At 38.3% G+C, this 8,384-nt stretch overlaps 1 pseudogene; it reads right to left on the bottom strand.

Moving 5' to 3' along the window:
- Positions 1 to 1,852: 1,852 nt before the first annotated feature.
- LOC102823777 lies at positions 1,853 to 2,581 on the bottom strand (annotated as a pseudogene).
- Between the last annotated feature and the right edge of the window lie 5,803 nt (positions 2,582 to 8,384).

Raw genomic sequence — 8,384 nt, 5'->3', positions numbered from 1 at the left:
CTCAAGCTATCCTTTCTTTTCTTCCATACTGTTGCTCCCCTATCATACTTTACCTTATTTATCTTCCTTCTTTATTGTGTTTACTTCTCCTACTCTTCTTCCCACCTCCCCACCTCTGCTTAATAAGGCTGATGGCTCTCAACAATGAAGCCCTGAGTAAATGCTGCTGTTCTGACAAACAGCACATATCTTTTGCATGACTATAAAGTGTACAGGTGTGGCACTGTAGGATCAGCAGTAGACTGGGAACCACATGGTCAGCAATTCAAACCCATCAACTGCTCCTTGGAAACTCAGTGCAGGGTCACTATGAGTTAGAATCGACTCAATAGCACTTAGCAACAACAAAAGTGTCCAGATGCCAGGCACTGTAAGGAAGAAAAGTTGAATACGATGACATCTCAACCCTGAATATACTCACAATTTATTTGGAAAGATAAACCATGCACATATGTATAGACGACCAAATCAAAGTATGGGAATGCAAAGTACATTGTGTTTCAAAACTTGAAGCAGAGGTAGACTTTGGCAGAATCTAAGCAAGTGTTGACTGGTGAAGTTGCTTCAATACTAAAAGGCAGCCAAATTTCTCCAGTAAGTGGGAGGAGATGGTTGGAGCCCAAGGTCTTTTTCAAGTTGAGGTCTATCCTCTAACACTAAAGGTCATAGACCTGAGTGTGGCGCTGGTCAGTCCCAGGTGGGAGGATCTTTGAGTAACATGATGTCCTATACCTCTCAGATCATTCCAGCCATCGTGAAGCATGTGGGGTCTACCACAAGGTTGAGTTCCTCATTGATTAGTACCTTACACAGGAAAAGAAAACTGTGACAAAGCTTTTTCCTGTAAGGTAGAATTCCTGATGGTGCCTTGGTGATTGAGCTCTTCTAGTAAAGTCCACAGTCATAGATAGGCTCGCATAAGCATAGGATGAAAACTCTAGTGTTTCCCTAGAGAGCTTTCTAATTCCACCTCAATAAATATCAAGGAAAAAGGAACACTGGCTTCTGGGGCAGGACTGTTTTATGGCTTCTAGGAATAAATCATAGGTCTAGAAGGAAAAAATATTTGTGGAATAAAATAAATGTTCCCCAGCTAACCAGGTGTTAAGTGTCATACAGTGGTGTAGGCAAGGTACAACAAAAAACTCATCATTGAGAAGATAGTTGTGGTTTTTTTTGGAGAACATAATTTGTCACCATTGTCTGTTTTACCTTATTTCTACTTCCATTGTAATTACAGTTTCTGAAGTCATAAATACTCAATTACTAGCTGAAAGGGTGGTGGTTTGAACCTACTCAGAGTCTTCTCAGAAGACAGGTCTGGTAATCTGATGGCAACTAACAACAACAATAAAGAGTCATAATATGTTTCTGGGGGTTGCAAATGGTTTATGGTACTGTGGAAAAAAAGACCTGGCAACCTGTTTTCATTAAAATTATAGCAATCCCCCATCCCCCCCCCAAAAAAAAAACTTATAAGTCTCTTTTACTCTGTAACACATGAGGTCACCAGAAGTCGGAACTGACTCAATCAATGGCAATGGGATTTTAAAAAAAATTAGGTCATAATAAAAATAATACACTTTAAAATCTTTACTGAGACACATCCCACACAATTCATTCTTTTAAAGTGTAAAATACTTTGGTATAGTCACTAAGTTGTGTTCTAATATCACATCAATTTTAGAACATTTTCATTATCTCAAAAATAATTACCACACGCACATTAGCTTTCACCCCCAAATCCTCTCCTTTCCATCCAGTCTAGGCAGCCACTATATATATATTCAATTTGAGAATATTCACTGTTTTATTAGCTGACCAGATTACAAAAATAATCATGGTAGATACCTTAGTTCATCCTTCTAATAAGCCTGTTGATCTGGTCTTCCCTGTTGCCAGCATCTCCACCTTCTACAAAATGGGTGGTCTTTTTCTTCATTCCACCATGAGGAGAAGATAATTTGAAGGGCCACAGGAAGTTATTTGCTTCTTTGAAACGTTTCCCAATGGTGTAGATCTCATGAATCAGATCCTCCATGCAGATGATCCCATATTTACCAAGAGAACGTGCAATCAATGTGTTATCTGTCAGGGCAATTTGTTTCTTATTGATTTTGCCATATCCACGCTTGTAGATCAGTTTATTCACTGACTTCAAGTTTGGGTACCCCCATGCAATATATGGCTCCACAATCCTCAACATGTTAATTGAAGCCTTGTTGAGCTTAACAAAGGTGTCAATGAAGATCTGCAACACCTTTCGAACCTTTGGGCTCACACCATTGATACCTCTAATCCTGATAACAAATGCCAGCTTGGGCTCACCAGGTACATAGAAATTGCTAGTTTTTCTTGCCATCCTAGCCATTCGAATCTCAGTTCTATCCATCTGCCTAGATTCCTTGTGATAGTGCTTGGCTTTGTCATAGATAAGCTTCCTCCTTGTTTTTGGAAGCATCTTTTGGGCAAACTTCTTTCTCAAGTGCTTGATCTTTAGTTCTGTGAAATTCCTTCGCTTTTTCTTCAGGGTGTCTGGCACAGAAGGAACCTTCTTCTTCTTCTCTTCGACACCCTCCATGGTCCCAGCCCAACCACTATATATTTTTGTACTTTGGATATTTCATCTAAATGAAATAATGTAATATGTGATCCATTTTCACTGATTCCTTTTACTTAATACAATGTTTTCAAGGTTCATCCACATTATAACATCGATCAGTACTTCTTTTTATTGTCATGTAATCTTCCTTTGTATGGATATACCACATTTAAAAAAATCCATTCATCAATTGATGTACACTTGGGTGGTCTCCACTTTTTGGCTATGTTATTTTGAATATTTATGTGCAAGTTTTTGTTTGGACATATAGTCTCTCAAAAAAATCTACTGAGGTAAATATATAGGTAACGAAACATATGCCATTTCAACAATCTTTACATAATCTTGACATATGTTTGGACTTATGTTTTCATTTCTATAGGAGGGAAGATGCTGGCTTATATGATAATTTTATGTTTAACCATTTGAGGACGGACCAGGCCATCTCCAAACAGGCTGCATGACTTTACATGCAGTAAAATCCCAATAGCAGTATATAGGAGTTCCAGTTTCTCTACATCTTCATCAACACTTATTATTCTATGTCCTTTTTATGCTAGCCAGCCTAGAGGATATGACACAGTATCTCATTGTGGTTTTGATTTTAATTTCCCTGATGTCTAAAGGTGCTGAGCATATTATCTTGTGGCTATTGTCTGTTAACCTATCTTTCTTGGACTACTGTCTATTCAAATCCTTTGCCCATTTTCAATTGGGTTCTCTTTTTATTCTTGAGTTGTTATAATTCTTTATATATTCTAGATTGTTTTTGTTAGGTGCCATCGTGTTTGCTCTAACTCATATTCTAGAGACAAGTAGCTTATCAAATATGTGACTTGCAAAAAAGGTCTCTTATTCTGTGGGTTTTATTTTCACTTTCTTGGTTTCCTTTGAAACACAATGTTTTAAGACATTTTTTATTATGTTCAATTCATCTATTTTTCTTTTGCTGTTCGAGTGTTTTGTATCTAAGAAACCATCCATCAATCCAAGATGATAAAAATTTGCACCTATGTTAGTTATAATTGTAGGTCTGTGGTCCATTTTGACTTAGTTGTTGTATAAGGTGTGAGACAGCAGGTTATTTATATTCTTTTTCATGTGGGTATCCATTCTAGCCATCCTGGTTAATGTGGAGTCTGCCATTGTCTATTACCTTACACAGACCAAAAATACTGTGCAAAGTGGTTCCCATAATGTTCCTGATGGTGATACCTTTGTGTTCTCTTATTCCAATTCAGATGCTTGGTTATAACTACAATGGGTTGCTCAGACAGACATGGGCTGAAAATTCCAGAGTTACTCTAGAGGTCTGGCCAACCCTATCCCAAATACTAAATACCAAGGTAAGAGAGGAAAATGGACTTCTGAGGGAGTAGGGATGAGGTGTGTGGAGGGGGAAGGATAGGGGAGATTATCACACAAGCACACAAAGACACGAACAAATAAACTGAATGCCAGTCTCTTTCGATATTGAGAATTTGAATTAGCATGCTTGGGAAAGACAAGATCCTTTACTTGTTCTATGTATCCTATTTTGCACAAAAGTATAGTAGAAGAACATGAGTTCCCAGGTCCCAGAATTATCAGGTGGTGGTGGTGGTGGTGGTGGTTATGTGCCGTGGAGTCAGTTCCAACTCATAGCAACCCTGTACTGGGTTTCCAAGGCTGCAAATCTTTATGGGAGCAGAAAGCCTCATCTTTCTCCCATGCAACAGTTGGTAGTTTTGAACTGCTAACCCTGAGGTTAGCAGCCCGATTCGTAACCACTACACTACCAGAGCTCCTTCCTTAGAATTATCAGACTGATATAGAATCTTTCTTCTTTTTTAAAAAAACTATTTATTATGTTTTTTGTAAAAATTTGCACAGCAAATTAGGTTCCCATTTGACAATTTTTACAATTATATGGTAATGTGAATTACATTGTTTTCCAATGTGTCAATCTTCTCTTTAATTGCACTCTGGTTGTTCTTTTTTCTGCACTCAGTTTCCCTGGAGCCTTATCTTTCTATCTTTGCCTTAGTGCAATTACTGACCTTTTGGAATATGGAATCTTGACAACCCAGGATTGTTTAATTCAGACCGTCCTTAGTCAGAAGCCCATAGGTTGGGATGGTCAGTGTCAGCCTCATCCACTTGCTATATTATGACATAGAACAAAGGAAGTCACAAGAGTTGATAGAGTATTAAGGCACTTGGTTCTCACAGTGGCATTAAACTGTATTTTAATAGCTTTTAGAAAACACCTTTAGAATAATTAGTGTCTTCACTGAAGGTACTACTGTCAGTTGTATTATTTTCACTGCTCTGGGAATTCTCAAGCTGCAAACATTCATTTTAACAAGGAACCAAAGGCTGCTGCCACTAACTTCACTTTGTTTTAAATTGGACCTATGTGTCCTCTTGACTTCTCATCTGTGTAAGTGCTTTTGGGAGATGGGAAGGCAGGCTTGAGAGATGTAAAAGAAGTGCTCATAATGCTAGCAGTTACCCTTACCACATGCGATATTGTTGTTACTGTTGTTAGGTGCGGTTGAGTCAATTCCACAACACACTGAAACACTGCCCAGTCCTGTGCCATTCTCACAATTATTGTTAAGCCTGAATCCACTGCTGCTGCCACTGTACCGTGAGGGGTCTGCCTCTTTGTTGATGACTCTCCACTTTAACAAGCATGATGTTCTTCTCCAGGGACTGCTCCCTCCTGATAACATGTTTGAAGTATGAGACACGAAGTCTTACCATCCTGGCTTTTCAGGAGCATTCTGTGTGTACTTCTTCCAATTCAGATTTGTTTGTTCTCTGGCAGTCCATGGTACTTTCAATAATCTTCTCCAACACTATAATTTAAATGCATCGATTCTTCTACGGTCTTCCTTATTCACCAATATATTATTGTTTATGCACTCCATTTCATTTTTTTATAAGTTCCAATTTTCTCATGCTTCATACATTCCATGTCCCAATTATTAGTGGATGTTTGCAACTGTTTTTCCTCATTTTGAGTTGTTTCCCATCAGCAAATGGAAGTCCCGAAAGCGTTACTCCTTTCGCGTCATCATGGTCAAGTCTACTTTGAGGAGGCTGTCGTAGTTTGAGTGCCTTCTAACCTAAGGAGTTCATCTTTCAGCACTATATCTGACAATATTCTGGTACTCTTCATCATGTTTCAATAGTCAGCATTCTGGTGCTATCTGATAGTGTTTCACTACTATTCATATGATTTTCAGTGGCTAGACATTTGGAAGTAGTCTGTCTCGCCTTCTTCCGAGTCTGTCTTAGTTTGGAAGCTCAGTTGAAGCCTGATCATCCTGGGAGACCCTGCCAGCATTCAAAATACTAGTGGCATAGCTTCCAACATCACAACAACACGCAAGCCACCACAGTGCAACAAATTGACAGACTAGTGGTGGTCCACATGCATGTTGCTATTGTTGTTAAGTGCTGTCGAGTCGGTTTCGACTTATAGAGGCCCTGTATAGGGTTTCTGAGAAGCAGCTCATGAGCTTGACACACCGACCTTACAGCTCATGCATAAGGCTGTATAAATTACAAATTGCTTCTCATGCATTCCCCTCTGACACCTAGAAAAACCCCTTAGGGTTGGGAACATTGGAAAATGCTTCTAGTTGGCTTGGAATATACTAGGCAGCACATTTGAAAAGTCCTCCATCTTCAATTCATCCTACCTACTACTAGACCTCGGTTTATAACTCTGGATCCCCCCTGAACAGGACACTCACTGCACCCAACTCACTGGAATTGGATGATGATGCCCAGATCTTTCTTCTTTTCAGGAATTAGGATACAACTGAAATGAGTTTCAGACCTTATTTTCCCTGCTCACCCTTCCAAAACACAGCCAGCAACACCAAGTGTATAATAAATAGAACTCTGGCCTAGGCGTTTCTAATTTTTCTTGCCAGACTATAGGAGCACATACCAGGTAAATAACTGTCTATATGAGCACATACTAGGTAAATAACTCAGCAGGGAATTTAAAAAGAGGTACACAGACATTTTGAATTCATCATCTGTTAGATTTTTTTGTGTTTATTTGTATCAGCATTTTGCCAATTTTTGAGAAACCAAAGTACCACACACACTCATTACAGAGCTAAGTGAAGAGACAGAAATTTTTGCAGTTTTTTTTTTTTTTTTAACTCTTGAAGTACCCTTTGAGTGTCAAGGCTATCTGATTTAAATTTATGTGGCACAAAGAGCAAGTGTGAACACAGATATTAATATTTGGAGATATTGACTCTAGACGCAAATATCTACTAGAAAACCTAGACAACGAAATTTGGTTATTCCTGGATTCTTCTCAATAATGTATTATCCTCCGTTTATACCTCAAATCAATAAACCATCCTTAGCACTCTGTCTTCATCAACCCTCCCGTGGAGTCTATCACCAAGTCCTATTACTCCTGACTCAAAAATGAGCCCCACAGCCAGCTTCTGCCTTTCACCTTCATCTCTGGGTCCAAGTCACCATCATTTTTCAGCTAGCTTACTGCAATAGCCTCTCAATGGATTTCCTTGCCTCTACTCATGTCACCTTTCACAATGCTTTTCAAATCACAGTGCCGTTCAAAATGTAGCCAGTATGAATTTTAGACAATACAGTTCAGATCATATACTCCCTGGCTTAAAACATTCCAGCAAGAGGCATTATACTAATGGACTGTAAGTTTTAACTTAGTAAAAATGTCTATCCTCCACACATTAATCTATAGTTTTAACAGAATTTCTATCCAAATCCCAGCAGGATGCTTGATAAGTACATATAAATTGATTCTAAATTTTATAAGGAAAGGCAAAGGGACTAGAACAGTCAAAATAATTTTGAAAAAGAAGAATAAGACCAGAGGAATCACTTTGCCAGTTTTGAAGATGACTATAAAGCTAAGTAATCGAGATATTGGATAAAGGATAAACACTCAGAGATCAGTGGGACAGAATAGGAAACCCAGAAATAGACCCATACAAATATTTAGCAATTGATTTTGGACAAAAATGCACAAGTAATGCAATGGAGAAAAAGATAATATCTTTAACAAATTGGTTCTAAAAGAACTGGATGTTCGAAACATGAAACCCAATGTAAACTGATGTTCACAGAAATAAACTGTACATGAATGTTCATAACACCTTTATTCATAATAATCCCAAACTGGAAAAACCCCAGGTCTCCTTCTACAGGTTAATGGTTACATGTAGAAGTTTATATGTAGTGTGCTTCCATTCATCTACCATTTATAAAGTAATATAAGTTAAATACAATATTACAGAGAATGAGTACAGATCAGTGATTACCAGTGGTTAGGGTGGGCGAATTGGTGGTGAGGGAAGGGTTCTGAATCCTGATTATGATGAGTACAACAGAATCTACACATAAGATACAATTCCACAGAGCTATGCAACAAAAAATTAAATAACCTAATAAAAGTGCACCTGTTAAAACTGATGAAATTTTTATAATTTTTCAAATTGAATTGATACATTGGTTCCCAACCTTCAATGAATTGTCTACCCAAGGGATATTTGGCAATGCCTAGAGAAACTTTTGTTTGCCACAACTTAGTGGCAGTGGGGGGTGGGGGGTGACGGGAGGTGAGGTGTGCGCGGGCAGCTTCTGGTATCTAAATAGAGGGATCCTGGCAACATTCTCCAATGCACAGGATAAAGTCTCACAACCAAGAATTATTGGACCCTCTAATTTTAGCAGTGCTGATGTTGAGAAACTACAAATGAAAAATATTGCACTAATTTTGATT

The sequence above is a fragment of the Chrysochloris asiatica genome, unplaced genomic scaffold (assembly GCF_000296735.1).
Source record: "Chrysochloris asiatica unplaced genomic scaffold, ChrAsi1.0 scaffold00183, whole genome shotgun sequence".
Lineage (NCBI taxonomy): Eukaryota > Metazoa > Chordata > Mammalia > Afrosoricida > Chrysochloridae > Chrysochloris > Chrysochloris asiatica.
The sequence above is the reverse complement of the archived record's forward strand: the minus strand, read 5'-3'. Positions and strand labels throughout refer to the sequence as shown.